Source organism: Canis aureus, chromosome 11 (assembly GCF_053574225.1).
Source record: "Canis aureus isolate CA01 chromosome 11, VMU_Caureus_v.1.0, whole genome shotgun sequence".
NCBI classification, from domain to species: Eukaryota; Metazoa; Chordata; class Mammalia; order Carnivora; family Canidae; genus Canis; species Canis aureus.
In genome coordinates, this window is record NC_135621.1 from 33,398,075 (window position 1) to 33,414,987 (window position 16,913).

Consider the following 16,913-nt stretch of genomic DNA (forward strand, 5'->3'; position numbering starts at 1 on the left):
TCATATATAAACATCAGATGTTATATTAAGATGGGCAGTTTTTTTCTGGGACATTCCTACCATAGGCCAACTCACCTTTCTCTGTCTCATGGATTTCTGCAGTACCCTCCTCACCAGTCTCCTTGCTTCTGCCATCACCCACGTCTCAATTGCTATATAACAAACTTCCCCATAACGTAGTGGCAGCTTAAAGCCACAACCATTTTTATTTGCTTGCAATCTATGGGTCAGGAATCTGGACTTGGTCAGGCAGTACTTCTGCTGCAAGCAGTGTTGGTTGGGCTTGCATGCAGCTTGTGGCTTGGCTGGGCTGGAAGGCCCAAGTAGGCTTCATACTCAGGCTTGGTACCTCAGTGTCCCTCCACCTGACTGACCCCTCTTTCTCCACATGGCTAATCCACTTCCTCGTAGGAGTGCAGTCTCAGGAGAGTCAGACTTCTCATATGGCAGCTGGTTTTCAAGAGGTCAGGTTACAAGAAGGGTGGAAGGTGTCAGTGTCTTCAAGGCAGAGTTAGAAGGTACACAACATTACTGCTGCCATGTTCTAGTGGCCAGAGACAGGCACAGGGGAAAACTAGATTTAAGGAAACCCCATCTCTTGATGAAAACAGCAGTGGAGAGTCTGAGGACACATTAATTCCCCTTCAATCCATACTCCAAACAGCAACCAAAGTGATTCTTCCAAAATTTAATCAGATACCAAGCCCATGTTTAAAATCTGCCAAAGATTTCCCATCCTTCTTAGAGTGAAATTCACAGTCCTAACCATGGTCTGCAAGGCCCCTACAAAAGTGTTCCTTATCTGTCTCCAGCATGAAAATATAAGCTCTTTGAGTATACGAATCTCACCTGTTTTACAAGTCACTATATCCCTAGTGCTTATAATAGTGGCTGGCACTATTTTGGTTGAATGAGTGACTGATTCTTATATTCCTCCTTTTGTTTTATTTTCTTTGTTTAAGCCCACTTCCCTGTCACCAGGCTGAGAGGTCCTCAAGGGTAGACATGTTGCTTTCATCATTGCAGCTAGCTGGCACCTAGCATTGTACGTGATAACCATTGGGCTTGAGTCCTACCCTTTGTTTGAAGCCTCAGGCTTATGCTTTCAGAAATTCTTATTGTCCTTCTTTGTTCTGAAACATATATTGATCTCTTACTATTCTCCATATAATAAGCTAGTGAGTTACATCCATCTTATCATTTATTTTTTTTAAAGATTTTATTTATTTATTTGAGAGAGCAAGAACAGAGAGAGCGAGAGAGAGAGCACGAACGGCGAAGGGCAGAGGCAAACTGAGAAGCAGACTCCCCACTGAGCAGGGAGCCTGACTCGGGGCTCGATCCTAGGACCTTGAGATCATGACCTGAGCCGAAGGCAGACGCTTAACCAACTGAGCCACCCAGATGCCCCGTAACTTATCATTTCATTTAATCCTCAACACAACTCATGATATGATATGTCCTGTTGTGATCCCCCTATTACAGATGTGAAAACTGAGTCAAAGAATAGCTGAAAAGCTTGGCCAAGGTCACACAGAAAGTGGAAGAGCCAGGATTTAAACCCAGGCAGGCTAATTCTAATGCCTGCTCTTAACAGCTAAACCATACTGCTTCCCACATGATGTAATCATTGATTGTGGCTGGTCTGTTTGGTGCCATCTTATAACCATTCTGTGCTGGCACAGCCTATTTCCCCAGTTAACTCAAGTTTGTATCTTTCAATCTTTTAAGCCCACTATGTCACTTACACTGTGCAGGCTGATGAATTGTTCTGTGACTCAGTTTCCCTGGATACAAAACAAAGATAATTACAGTGCTTAGTGCAAGGCCTGGTTGAGGAAATGAAATGGGCTTATTCACATAAAACACTTAAAACAGTACCTGCCACAGAGTTAGCTCTCAACAAATCTTACAGTTATTGCCACTGATTTTCCCCAAAGCATGAAACAGCTTTAGCACTGGGGCAGCACTCTGATAAATACTTTTGCCTCTGCTAATAAATGGTGAGATGTGTTTACCTGCTGTGAAGCTACCTGTGTTTTACCATCGCAGGATGTCCACTACCACCACATAAAGAGCTTTTGTGTCCTGACACACTTTCCGATTCTTTACATTGTCATACTCATTCTTTCACATTAGGCTAGTGTGAACTGAATGCCTGTCTTGTGCCAGGCTTTCTGCAAGGTTTTTCCAGTACACTGTGTCACTTTATATGCTTGTCCCCATATCACAGATGAAGAAATTGAAGCCCTCAGAGCTTATGTGACTTGTCTAAGGAGCTCAGCAAAAAAACAAAAAACCTAACTGGTCCTCCCCATTCTCCCTGCCCACTCCAGTCTATTCTGTACATAGCAGCCAGGGTAAGTTTTCCTTTTTTTTTTTTTCTTTCTTTCCTTCTTTCCATCCTTCCTTCCTTCCTTTCTAACTAATAGACTTTAATTTTTAATTTTTTTATTAAGATTTTTATTTATTTATTCATGAGAGACACATAGAGAGAGGCAGAGACACAGGCAGAGGGAGAAGCAAACTCCTTGAGGGGAGCCCAATGTGGAACTCGATCCTGGGACTCCAGGATCATGTCCCGAGACAAAGGCAAACGCTCAACCACTGAGCCACCCAGGTGCCCCTAGGCTTTACTTTTATAGAGAGGTTTTAGGCTTACAGCAGAATTCAGCAGAAGGTACAGAAGATTTCCCAAATACCACAGGTGCGCAGCCCCTGCCACTATCAACATCCACCACCAGAGTGTTACATTTGAACTTACACTGACATGTCATAATCATCCAAAGTCCTAGTTTACAGTAGAGTTTACTCTCCTTGTTGCACATTGTGTGGATTTTGATAAATGTATCATGGCGTATATCTACCATGTATCCTATAAAACAGTTTCACTGCCCTAAAAATCCCATGTGCTCTTCCTATTCATTCCTCCCCCCACCCAACCCCTGCCAGCCACTGATCTTTTTATTGTCTCTATAATTTTGCCTTTTTTTAAAAAAATTTTTTTATTGGAGTTCAATTTGCCAACATATAGCATAACCCAGTGCTCATCTCGCCAAGTGCCCCCGTAGTTTTGCCTTTTGCAGGATATTGTATAGTTAGGATCATGCAATGTGTATCCTTTTTATTTTTTTATTTTTACTTTTTAAAATATTTAATTTATTTATTCATGAGAGACACAGAGAGAGGCAGAGACACAGGCACAGGGAGAAGCAGGCTCCCTGTGGGGAATCTGATACAGGACTTGATCCCAGGACCCTGGGATCACGCCCTGAGCCGAAGGCAGACGCTCAACCACTGAGCCACCCGGTCGTCCCTGTGTACCCTCTTTAGAATCAACCTTTTAATACTCTGGTTTGATGATGTCACTACGTCAGTCAAAATCCTTTCATGAGGCTATGTGCTCTAGTCCCTGCCCACCCCACCCCTGGCTGCCTCCTCAGTGTCACCAGCTTTTCCTCAGGTCTTCAATCCATTTTTTTCCAATCACTGGTCTTCACAAATTCTGTTCCCTCTGCCTGGAAAGTTGTTTCCTCCCTATTTCACCTAGAAAATTTCTGCTCTGCTTTCAGGTCTCCGGTCAAGTGTCACTCCTCTAGAGAAACCACTTAAACCCTCCTATATGATATTCACTACACCTGGTCCTCAGTGGGCTTGCAGCCAGTCTTCATTACGTGAAAGGACCTATCTGTGGAGCTATTTTAAGCTCTTACTATGTCTCGGGCACTATGCTGGGCACTTTGCATTTGTTATATCTAATTCTTACATCCTCCCTGTATGATCAGTATGATAAGCTTGGGAAATTGAGGCTCAGAAGGGTTCAGTATCTTACCGAATGTCCAACAACTCACAAGGGGTGGGGTTGGCTTTTGAATCCAGCTCTGGCTGAATGTAAAGATTATGTTCTTAAAACGATACCACGCCCCCTGCCTTTTCTTAATGCTGGAGCCAGTGCTTGAGCCTCTGTTGGTGGCAGGGCACAGGGGCTCTCTGGGTGGGTGGGCTGGTGACTACCCATTTCCTTGGGTCAGAGGTCAGAGGAGAGGTTGTTGCCATTTTAATAACATGCAACAGCAGCTCTGCAGTTGGGCAATTGGAGCATTTGTTCACCATATGACGGTTTGGCTTCCATTCAGCTCCCCAGAGCGAGCCATACAGCCATCTTTTATTACCACCCTCCATGCTGAGAGAAAAAAACATAAAGAGATAAAGTGACTGTGTGGCTTGCCTTTGCTTTGGGCGCTTGGGATTACCCAGAGCTTCCTGACTGCACAGCCTGGCTGCATGGTCCCTCCTCTCATCCAGGGCTACTACATGCATCAGGGCAAGTCTGAGACCATCCTTTGTCTCTCATCCAGCCAAATTTATGCTCTCCCTGTGCTTCTCTGTACCAAATACTAAGGCGAGAAAAGTAAGGGTCATTGTGTAAGATTGTGCGGCTTGTGCACTGCTCAAAGGCACGTGGTACCCTTGGAGGGTCTGCCTCTTCTCTCTGTTCACCTGTACTTCTGGCCTTTTTCTGATTTACACAAAGATGTCTATGTCAGTAGGAAAGGCTGGTGAATGTGGCGTGGAGAAAAAAAACCCTGTCAGATAGACTTGGGCTCTGGCAACCACACATCTCCCAGTCTCTGCTTGCGACCTTCATTCACTAATATGCCCAGACTCTGGACCTGTGATACCAAAATTCATATGGGCATAAATTACTGTAGTAATCATTAACTTCCCTTCCACCTAGGCTTAGAATTCCTTATGCAGATTATTATGACTAAGACTCTGACCTTCAGGGTCAATAGCAAAGCAGTTTGTGTTAAGACCACAGTCTGTGCAGTTGAGCAAACTTGGATTCAGGTCCTCCTTCTGTCATTTATGAGCTGTGTGACTTAGGGTCACTCACTTCCCCTCTCCATGCCTCAGTTCCCTCACCTGTGAAACAGACTTATGCTTACAACGATTAAATATATAATTTATGCAGTCATGATAAAAATGGCTAACTACATCCTGCTGCTGTTATAGGCACTATAGAGATTAATTTCTTTAGTCCTCTGAACAACCTATTTTCCAGATGAAGAATCTGAAGCATAGAGAGATTAACCAACTTGCCCAAGGTCACACAGCTGCTAAATTGGTGAAGCTGGGATCTAAATCATGGCTCTCTCTTAACTCTCAAAGTAATGCACGTGGAAGTGAATTCCAGCCCCTGGCACAAAGAAAGTTTTCAGTAAATAAAAGTTATTGCTTTTATCAGCAATGGCAGTGACAGCTACCAGGGTCAGAGGCTGCCAGGGCATGAGATTCTGTAGATCAGCTGTCATGTCATGTGGTTCTTGAACCCCATTCCACAGAGGTACCTCCTGGTCTCTTTCAAATTGTTGGGTCTGAGAGCTGAGTGGGCAGGATTCCCTCTCCCCCCTTCACACTCCAACCATCTTTATCCAGAGAATCAGTTCCAATTTCATTTATATATTAAAATTCCAAGTGAAAATTTGTTTTAAAAAGAGCTCTGCTGCCGAGCAAGAGTTTAAAAACACATGGCCCACCTTAACCCATTCATTTTTAAGTAAATATGCCATAGAGAGGGGAGGTACCTTGCTCAAAGATATGCAGCGAGTGAGTTGAAGACCATGCCAGGACAGAGCTACTTCTTGATTCCCAGAGCAGTGGCTTTTTGCTAAGCGTCTTTCAGGGTCTTGTTTTTTGCTAAGCTTCTTTCAGGGTCTTGTTTTTTTCCTCAAGTGCAACCTGGAGAATGTATTTTGCTCACATTTCCCAGAGCCCCTCATTCCAACACACTTCCTCTCAGTTTCTGAACACACTGCCTATGTCTGTGTCTGACCTGGGTGCACCCTCTCATGTGAATGCTGACAGGTGCTCCCAGTCCCAGGCAGTCTGACCCTGGCACCACCCTGTTTCTCAAAGGCAAGTCCATGAGGCTGACTTCACACTGCTGGCTCCATCTCTCGCTGTGCAGGTCAGACCTGAGCGCAGAGAGGAGGGAGGGCTGACAGGTTCATAGTGTTAATGGGATACATTTGAGAAATGCTAAACCAACAGTGTTTGGAAATTCAGGCCAGCAGCCAGGCATAGAGCCGGCCAAATTTCAGCTGGGGTGGGAGGGGGTGGTTATTCTGAGGCGGAATTAGTGTCTTTTAAAAAACTGGATGAAGACATTGTTTATTCAAGACCCTGGGAGCACAAAGATAAAACATGCATAATGGATTTGGGGTCTTTCAGCAGACAGCTCTCCTAAACTGTCTCCATCATAACAAAGAGTTGCAGCCATCCGCTGAGGCCTGTTCAGTGGCCTGTGCTTGCTAGCTGTGCATAGATCCTCTCCCCCTGTGGTAAACTGTATGGCATAGGTTAGGAGGCTGAGGTTCAGAGAGGTGAAGGAACTCATTCAAGGTCACATAGCTGATGGGTGAGAAGGAGCTAGGATTTAACCAGGTTTCTCCCAACTCTCAAATCTCCATTCTTGATTGAGACTAGGTCCTAAGGCTAGGATCCTGCCCTCTAGTGTCAAGGGCAAAACAACTTAGGTGGAGTGTTTAACCATTGGATTTAGATGAAGACCATTGAGTTTATCTAATCTGGGATGGACAGCATACTGGGTACAGATAATTAAGGCGTCCTTAGAACACTTTAAGCCTTCCCATCAACTTAGGCTATCAGGGCAGGTTACCATAGCAACAAGACCCTGTGAGTCTTGGGTTGTAATGGATATGACAGAAAGGTTAGACATTCCCAGTTAGGGTCCATCTAATCGTTCCTCTAGACTTCATCACAATATGATATGCTAAGGCTTGAGCATTCATTCATTCAGTGAACATTTATGGAGGACCTTCCCTGGGCCAGGCATTGTGCCAAACTCTGGGAAACAAGAAAGTATTGGCATTCATCGAGGAGTCTGTAGCCAGGGAGAGTTGAAAAGTAATAGTCTTCAGAGACACACCTGAGTGCCTAATCCATCTCTGTTCCCTTAACTTCACTCTCTGAGCTTCTGTGCTGATCACAGGGTATTCTACAGTGGTTGAGGGTTGGGCTTATCAAACTTCATCTATTAAGGGCCAGATAGCAATTATTTTCAGCTTTGCAGCTTATATGGTCTCTGTCACTACCACTACACTTTATCATTGTGGCATGAAAGTAGACCTACATAATGCGTAAATGGATGAGTATGGTTGTGTGCCAATTAAACTTTATTTATAAAAACAGGTGGTGGACTGGATTTGGCCAGATTTGGCCTATGGGTTGTAGTTTACATACTTACATACTTCTCTGGTTAAAAGAGTATGGCCTTTGGAGTGTGGCTGCCTGGGTTCAGATTTTAGCTCTGCCTTTTACTGGTTGTGTTGACCTTGGACAAATTATAAAACTTGTGCTTTATAATTTGTGCTTTAGTTTTACCATATGTAAAATGGGGATGATTTCTGACAACAACGAGGTTGTGAGAAATAAAATAATATTTGTAAGGTACTTATAAAAACAGTGTCTGGCATATTGTCAGCCTTCATAATCGTTAGCCACCCAGAGGGAGATTAGTGTATGTGAAACAGTAATGGTATTAATACCTCCCTTTTGGGGCCATTGTGCTAAGGGTGATATCATTTGTTATTGTGAGCTCCATTAGGGCATGCGTTTTTTGAGTGTTTTGCTTTTATATTATTGCCCTCTAATAAAAATTTATTTACAAAAACAGGTGGCCAACCCATAGACCATAGATTGATGATTTGGTTTCTTTAAATATTCCATTTAAATATTATTTATCTTGATTACTGAATTTTAGGGCACCTCTCCCACAAGTTTTATGCCCAAGTTGAATGCTTCACTTACCTCATCCTAGTCCTGGGCTGGCCAGAGCTTACTTAGAACAGTTACTGGCACATAGAGGACATTCAGTGAAAGTCTGTTTAATGCCTGAAGTGCCTGGGCAGAGAATCCAGCACCCAGTGGGTTTTCCATAAATGGAACCTCCCTGCAGTGTGTGTGTGTCACTGGGATTAAGAGCTCCAGTTTGGGAGCCAGATGGCCTGGGTCAGTATTTGGATCAGCCACTTACTGTGTGACTTTTAAAAGTTTCTTAGCCTCTCTATGCCTCAATTTCTTTATATGTAATATGAAGCTAATGGTAGTGCCTATACTATAGGGATGCAGTGCGGATTTTAAATGAGTTGATCCATCTAGTGTTTAGAAGAATATGGGCAGGTGGTGAGCACAAGAGATATTAACCTTTTGATTATTTTTTCCCTACGTTTAAGGATCACTGATGGGCAAAATGGCAGAAATGAGTAGTGCTACTAAGGAAGAACTGGGTGTAATTATTTCAGAGAAGTGGGGTTTTCACTTGTTAAACCTTGGTGAGCGTCACAACTGTCTAATGAGCTATTCTAACATGCAGATTCCTGTTCTCCCCTCCCGAGGATTTAGATTCATTATGTTGTGGCCTGAGAATCTCCTTTTCCAACATGCCAGGTGCATGTGATGCAGGGGGTCCCAGGAGCACACGTTGAGAAACTCCAGATCTTCAGTTTCCAGGGAATGGCTTCTCTCAGGCCTTGCAGCTTCCTGAGAACAGGCAGATCAGCCACTTCCTGTCTCCTTTCCTCCCTCCTTGTCCCTGGAGGAGGCTCTGCTTCCAGATGGGGTCAGTTCATTTCAGCTGCTCCCAAGCCTGTCCCCAAGGCCTCCAGCTGTGCAAACCTCTGGCTGAATTGTCTCAGAGACTTGTCAGCTAGTGTGTTGAGGACTCTGTTGATGCCTGCCCTGCTGCACACCTCTGCTGAATATGGGACCTCTCAGCCAGGGGCACCCTGCAAGCTGAGCTTTCCCCAGCAATCTGACTGTTATTCTTGACTGTCAAAGGGCAGGATGCCAGTATCTCTCCTTCAAGAGCTGGGAAAGTGAGAACAGCTAGAAGAGTTGGGCAGAAAAAAAAAAAAAAAGAGTTGGGCAGAGCTGTGCCTAGAGTGGAGCAGGGGCAAAGGGGAAGGCATGCGGGTTCTGCAGCCATACAGACCTGCTTCACATTACCTGAGTGGGGGCTTTGGATTAGTGAATTAATATCCATGTGCCTCTTGTATCACTCTTCTTTGCACAAGGACATTCTTGTCCCCTTAGCAGAGCTCCTATGAGTGTGAAATGAAGTATGAAGACAAAGCACCTCACTAGTGTCTGGGATGCAGCAAGTGCCTGGAATTTAATTACGCCCATAGAGAATCAGTAATTGGAGGCAGGTCAGGGGAGATAAAGTGGAGGTTTTCCCTCTGCTAACTGACCATCTAGACTCCATGCCTCACTCTCTAGGATGTTTCTTAGTTTTGTACATGTAGTAGTTGTCTTCCCAACTAGGTTGTAGGCTCAATGAAGTCACAAGCTAACAGAATATTCTACATCGGCTTGCCACCCACCTAAAGCATATTGAATACTAACTTTTTGTGAAAAGCAACTAACAGTGAAGAATTCCAATTGCTCTTTTATTTTTCCCCAAAAAAATCTTATTCCTTTTCATTTTGTGACTAAATGAAATAATGTGGAAAAATGACCCATCCTGGAACCAAAATAATTGCTTTTTTGAATGAGATTATAGCAAGTTATAGCTGACAAGAAACTCTCAAGTTCATCTGATTCCACCCTGTGGGGTTACAGATGAGAAAACCAAAACTCAGAGAAGGGAAGTGGCTTGCAATTGGGGGATCCTCCTCTGAATCACAGAACATAGAAAACTATGAGAGTGTCTGTTTTCACAGTTCTCCCAGGCATGGTACATAACTCGTACCCTTGCAGATGGATAGGAGAGAAGTTAACTCATCACATACAAGGATGCCTTTGGATTAAGGGCTTAATTTTCTCCCACAACTGGTTGAGAAGGGTACCTGTTACTATATAATGGGTACCAGAGCTGTGGCTAGCCCAGACACCCTCCCATAGTAGATGAGAGTCACAGCCCAGTGGTTAGTGGTGTGGAAGAAGGGACTGACCCATCACTTGCCCAAATGCTTTGTAAAATCCAAAGACCCTACAAACATAAAGGGCTCTTTGTTTATTTGGAAGAGGGTGGAAAACTATTAGATGTAAAGGCGAAAGGCCTCTAAAACACATGTCCTGGTCTTATTGTGTATCAGAGTAGGCTAATTGTTGTGGGAAAACAAACTAGGTGGCCTGATGCAAAAGAAGCCCATTTCTCACTCAAGAGTTCCATGTGGCAGAACTTTGTCAGTTTACTCAGGTGCCCAGGTGGGCCCCTCTCATCTTGTGGCTCCATCCTCCCTAGGTCCTCAGAATCCTCTGCAGGCTGTCTGCATCTGCTAGCTGATGAGAAAGAGAAGGAAGCAGACTCTATGGAAAGATCTAGGTCCATGCATCATTCTCACTAGCATTTCATTCCTTCCAGAGGCCTGAACTCAGCCACATGGCTGCCCCCAACCACAAGGGCTGTTGGGAAAAGTAGTCCAGCTTGGTGCCCAGGTGGAAAAGGAAATAAGTTTGGCCAGCAGGTATCTAGTTCCTGTAATGCTTTGTAATTGCAAACAAACTTTCTGCTATTACCCATCTTTAAACCCAGGGAATAAGTCCTGCTTGCAATACAGGATTGTTCCAAGGATAAAGAGACATAAAGGCGGTCATGGTGCTCAGAAGCACTACATACAGGTAAACTTCATTGCCTCCTGAATGCCTGGCCCAGAGCCAAGTCTATAGTAGGTGCAAAACAAATGTTGTGGACTTGCTCGTCTTCCCACCAGCCTCCTGAATGCATGCTTTGCCTCCGCTAGCTAGCATTTGATTCACACACACATCTTTTCGACAACTTACCCATTGCAATCAGTCATTGCCGATTTCCCCTGCCAGCTATGAGCTGGAACACAGGAAGGGTTTTATCTGAAGCCTGAGACATCCTGAAAGGATGAGGCCTCCCTTCTTGGGTTCCTGGAAGGCTGCCCATGGCACCTCACATTCTTTTCAGCCTAGCGGCCGATGGTAACCATGAGCTCACTGAGGGGCTTCCGCAGCCAGCTTCTGTTGCTGATGCATGAAGCTCAGGGCTTGTGGTCTGGAGACCTTGGTTATTTTCCTCGATCCCTCCATGAACCTTGATGTTACTCAGAAGGAGGAGGAAAAGGCCCCAGAGATGCTGTCAGAACCTGATCATCAGGGTGTACCTAGCTCACCTTACCATATTTAAGTGAGCGTTATGAATGTTTAAGACAAAAGTCAACTCTCAAATAGCAACAGTAGTAATAGCTTACACTTCTGTAATGTTTACTGTGTGCTAGGCATGTTAACTTAGTCTCCAAGATAAGCCAATGAAATGGGCATAATTATTTTGCCCATCTTACAAAAAAGAAAATTGAGGCACAAAATGTTCACTGGCCTTACCCAGAATCAATCACAGAAGCATTCCTTTGGTTGAGGCATGGACTCTGTAGTTCACTGTAGTTCTCACTACTCCCTTATGTCTCCCAGACAGAGGCTGAATGTCCATTGCCATTTCTCTGTACAAAAAAAGGCAGTCAGAGTGTGATGCTTTAAGACCATGGACACTGAATCCAGATCACCATAGTTTAAATCCTGGCTCTGCCACGTTTCAGCTATGCAAACTAAGGCAAGTAATAAACCACTCTAAACTTCATCTGTAAAGTCTGTCTAAAATCACTGGCTCTCTGTGCCTCCAAGGGCTGTATTTAATCTAGGCTACTAATGTGCAACTTCTGACTTGAGACATATTCAAATCTACTCCATTCGCCAATAGCAGTGCAAAGGAACCTCTGGCAGATGAAAACAGATGTGGAAATTAGAGCTCAGAAAGTTCAAGTAACTTTTCCCATGGTCAGTGACAGTACCAGACCATCCGTGAGAAGTTGGGTCTATAAATCTGCCCACCAGCTGCATCATCCTTTGATGTGCATGTTTTATAAAAGGCTCTGTTCCCAGAATCTGTGGTGGATGTGTTGGAACAACCTGCACTTACTTGCAGGGTAACTTCAAGCAAGGTACTTCCTGAGCCTTCATTTTCTCATCTAAAAAATGGGCTAATAAAAACTTTTCCATAAAGTTGTGGTCTGGAGGGTTGGCCCATCATGTCTGAAAAACCCATTTTGCCCTCTCACCTTCAGAGAATATCCTTGGGCACAGCCAACTCCCACCCATCTTGCTCATTCCCTTTTAATACTTACTTGCATTTAGAAGCCCTCACTGGCTAGGTTTTCCCTCAGTCAGCCCAGCCTGGGATTTGGGAGCTGTGTGGGCTTCCCTCACAACATTGTTTAGAAATGGCCTATGCCCGTGCTTGTCTCCCAACACCATCCCAGACTCAAGGGCTGCAAATGTCTTGCTCAAGAATTTATCTCTAGCTCCATGCCCTGGGCTCCTACAAAAGAAATGTGTGTTGGGAACAGCAACAACCCAGGGGGTGGCATGGGTGTGCCTCCATTCCCTTCCTATGGTGGGGAGTTTGAAGCAGAGCTGGAATATCTTCCCTGACTATGCTGTGCAACCTCTCAGTTCTTATAGGGCTATCTGGGCCTCAGCAGGCTGCACTATTACATGGCTCTGCTCTCCTCAGAAAAACAAAGATGCTGGGAGGCAGGAACCTGGTTGTCCCTCCCTCAAGCAGTTTCAGCTCTAGCTGGCAAAGCTGTGCCTGGCTCAGAGAATGATTGGGGACTTTGTGAGGCAGAAAGTCAGTGTGGCTATTGGGTTCCAGAATGCAGCATTCAGAACTAGGCATACCTGTGTTTGAATCCTCGCAGGATCACTTCCCAGCTGAGTGCTCTCAGCAAGTTACTGAACTCTCCTGGCCTCAGTTTTCTCATCTGAAAAATGGTAACTGACTTCCAAGGGTTGCCCTGGGGACTAGGAATTAAAATCTGCGATCTTCCAGTGATAAGATAAATAAGGACTAGGGATGTAATGTACAGCCTGATGACTATAGTTACACTGCTGTGTGCTATATATGAAAGTTAAGAGAGTAGATACTGAGAACTCTCATCACAAGGAAAATAACATTTTGTATTTACAGGAGATAATGGATATTTACTAAGCTTATTGTAGTTATTTCATGACCTATGTAAGTCAAGTCATTTTGCTGTACATCTTAAACTTATGCAGTCCTGGATGTCAGTTATATCTAAATAAAACTTGAAAAAATCTCTTGAGCATTTAGTTTAGAATAGGATATGGTACATAATGAGTGTAATAAAAATACTTGTTCAATAAAAATCTAAGCAGGAAAAGTAGGGTACATGATCAGTCCCTGTGAGAGAAGCAAATGGTAGGAACAAATGAATGGGAGCTGTGTGATGATAAAAAGAAAAAAAAAAGATTTGCTGAGACTAAAGAACCTGGCTTAGGGCTGGAGGATGGAGAGGGTCTGCTTTAATGGCAGGAAACAGTAGCAGCTAACACTCATGCAGCTTTGACTCAAAGCCAGACACTAGTACGTTTTTACCATGCATTTGCTTACTCAGGACTCACATTCCCAGTGAGGACTCACATTCCCAGGTGTTCAGGTATCACCTGAAGACTCAGCTGGTAAGTAGCAGAACTGACATTTGGACCCAGATAGTATAGGCTCTGAAGCCCATTTTCTAATAATTAACCTATAGCAGGAATGCAGCCTTTTGCCTTTCACAGCACTGTTTTAGTTGACTGTCAGGTACTTGTTACTGTACTGGAAGACCAACTCCCATTCATAAGTGCCTTCTATGAAGCACATGGCATCTGCTGTGCTCCCATACCCACCTAGACTGATTAGCACTGCAAACTTCAACTTGCATCATTTTGTATCTCCTGCATTTGCCTCTTCATTCCCTAGTACTCATTCATTCAACATTTTTGAGTGCTGTGTGCTAAGTACATGTATCAGATGCTGTTGCTATATCAATAAACTAGAGAGACATTTCTAGCCTCATATAGCTTAGAGTGAGGTGGGCAAGGGAAAGATACTACTCAAATAATCAAACGTCCCATCTTAGAATCTAAGTAGGAAAGTGTTAGGCACTGAGTCTTGTCCAGCAAAGATTCTCAATACTTAATAAATGTCAGTGTATTGTTTGGTATGGGGTAACAATAATGGAAGTATTTACTCCCAGGTCTTTATATCATCAGGAAAAAAAAATGTATTAGGGACACCTGGGTGGCTCAGTTGGTTAAGTGTCTGACTCTTGATTTCAGCTCAGATCATGATCTCAGGGTCTTAGGACTGAGCCCCACATTGGGTTCCACACTCAGCACAGAGTCTGCTTGGGATTTCTCTCTCTCCCTCTCCCTCTGCCTCTCCCCACCACCCCCCAATACAATCTTAAAAAAATATGTACTGAGTATATGCTATCTGCCAGGCATTCCAATGGAGAACTAGGGATGAGACAAGGAGTATATATATAGCCATTGTCCTCATAGAGTATACAGTCTAATAGGAAGGCTGACGTGTAATTTAAAGCCTAATCACACAATTACAGAGGTTTGTGCAAAGGGCTGGATAGAAAATGCTTTCCACATTAAAATAATATGGCATAGATTTTATTTTTTTCACTGTATATCTAGAAGAATCCTGGCACATAGTAGGTATTCAGTAACTAGTCACTGAATGAATAAATGACATGATATTTACCCTAGGTTTTGAAGGATAGATAGAAGTTTGTCAGGAAATTTGCCTGGAACTGATGTAATGACCAAGATGTAAGGGATTCCATCAGAGCTGAAAGATGGAAGAATCTGTGAACAAGGATCTATGAAGATGGTCCTGGGCTGAGTGGCATTGTAAGACCTATTCCATTTTGAACCCTCTCTTGACTCAAGTCTATCATGAAGTCAGTCTTCATGCATTGGTCTCAGTTTTGATTGTAAAGTTCCATCAGAGACGAGCCAGGAGATCACATTCTTTCAGGCTGTTTTAGCTGAAAAAGAAGTTGTTATATTTCACTTCCTCATTTTACCCATAAAGGGGCTGAGGCTCAAGACTTGTTCAAGGTCTTGGGCTGGTTAGTGACAGGGCCAGGACAGGAAGCAGGGTTTTAACTCCAGGCCTGTGTTCTTTCCATTCTGTGAGGGCTTTCCAAGCCTTTTAAATTTATTATTTTTATTTTAAGCAACAGAACCTTTTTTTTTTTTTTTTTTAACTAAGTAAAAGCTTACATGGATAAATGCAGAACTGCCCTGGATAAAGCCACATGGAGGGCCAGTGGTGGACCCGTAATCTCCATCACGGACCAGTTCTCCCCTTTCTACCAGCACACTCCTTCTTTGATAGAGAGAGACAGTTAACATTCTCCCTGTCTTCTGAGGATGAATGCTGTCTTGATGCCCTAACTCCGTTCCCTCTTACAAAAAGATCTTTTCTCCTAAGTCTCACTTCAGAACCAGTGTACTGTAGGTAATACAAGTTAAGCTCTCAATATAGCACCTGGCACACAGTAAGTGTTCAAAACATGTTCATTGTTATAATTTTTATTGTGGATTTGGCTCGGTTCATGCAAATGAGAGAGTGGAGAAGGGATCTGCTGCTCATGGGCCACCAGCTATGAAGTGGGTGCAGGACGAGACACTTACCATACCTATCTTGGTTGATCTTCTGAAAGAGGTCAGTACTACTGTCTGTGTTTCACAGTGGAGGATACTGCAATTCAGACAGGTCCACTACTTGCCTGTGGTCACCCATGTAGTAAGGAGTAGGCTAGGAGACAAGTCCAGGTTTCTTTTTTTTTTTAAATTTTTATTTATTTATGATAGTCACAGAGAGAGAGAGAGAGAGAGGCAGAGACACAGGCAGAGGGAGAAGCAGGCTCCATGCACCGGGAGCCCGATGTGGGATTCGATCCCGGGTCTCCAGGATCGCGCCCTGGGCCAAAGGCAGGCGCTAAACCGCTGCGCCACCCAGGGATCCCCAAGTCCAGGTTTCTTAACAGCCTAAAACCCTCTGCAAAACACACACAGAGACTTACACACACACACACACACACACACACACACACACACACAGTGAATTCAGCATTCTTTGTCAGGCAAACTGCTATTTATTGTTTCATTCAGCCCTGATAGCAGTACCATTCCTCCATCAAATGAATATTGAGCACCTATTATGTGCTAGGCACTCTAGTAAGCCCTGCGCCAAGCATAGGCAGGATAGATGGGAACAGACAGCACATGAGTAATCACAGGTGTTACTTATTATTACCAAAGGAAGAAAAAGAATGATTTCAGTCTGTGTTATTACTCTCCATTATACAGATGATGAAACTGAGACTCAGTTAAAGACCTGCTCAAAATCACAGGGCAAATGATAATAATTGAAATTCATCATGTGTGTTAACTACATGCCTTCATGCATTTTTCATGAACTCACTTAAATTCTCTTAACAACTCTATGAAGTACTGTTTCTCTCTTCATTTTCCAAAGGAACCTGAGTCATAGAGCATGAAAGTAACTTGCCTAAGACTGCAGGGCTTGGAAATGGTTGAGTGGGGATTTGAACCCCAGCAGTCTGGCTGCAGAGCCTATATTCTCAACCCTTTAAATCCAGATCTGATGGCCCCCACTGCTGCTGTTTCTGCAGGAGGAGGGAGCTAGAAGCAGGTTCAGAGTCCCTGCTCTTTTGGGCATCCTGGACCTCTCTCTGAGTGTCACTGTGTAATTGTCATATCTGAGAGAACCCTGCTCCTGGAAAGCAAGGATGCCCTTCCTGGGCAGTGACAGCTCCAAAACAGCATCCTGCAGCACAGCTTGATCCATGAAGCACCTCCTTGAATAAGTGGTGCTCCCCAAGGGTGGACTTCAGATCGCAGGTGTTCAGAGGGAGATTCATGCTTCAGGAATCTGAGACCTCAGCGGAAAAGAAATCAATGTCTGTGCCACCAGTGTACCTTTAGCTCACATGGGCAGGTGCCACGCCCACGCACTCACATTCCTCAGCGGCACAGGT

General features: G+C 44.0%; 1 protein-coding gene and 1 long non-coding RNA gene across 7 annotated transcripts in view; one reads left to right on the forward strand and one right to left on the reverse strand.

Annotated features, from left to right (window-relative positions):
- SYN3 (synapsin III) overlaps positions 1-16,913 on the forward strand; it is a 453,214-nt gene that overhangs the window by 99,665 nt on the left and 336,636 nt on the right. The gene's annotated exons all lie outside the window — the stretch shown is intronic.
- LOC144323823 (uncharacterized) overlaps positions 1-16,913 on the reverse strand; it is a 32,568-nt gene that overhangs the window by 6,286 nt on the left and 9,369 nt on the right. Inside the window, exons 3-4 of one of the 3 annotated variants that reach the window (XR_013389165.1) lie at positions 14,606-14,692; positions 11,374-11,489 (exon numbers count right to left, since the gene is read on the reverse strand). This is a non-coding gene — a long non-coding RNA (uncharacterized LOC144323823). Of the gene's footprint in view, positions 1-11,235; positions 11,490-14,605; positions 14,892-16,913 lie in introns of those variants that run through there. The other 2 variants (XR_013389163.1, XR_013389164.1) reach the window with 2 other exon arrangements.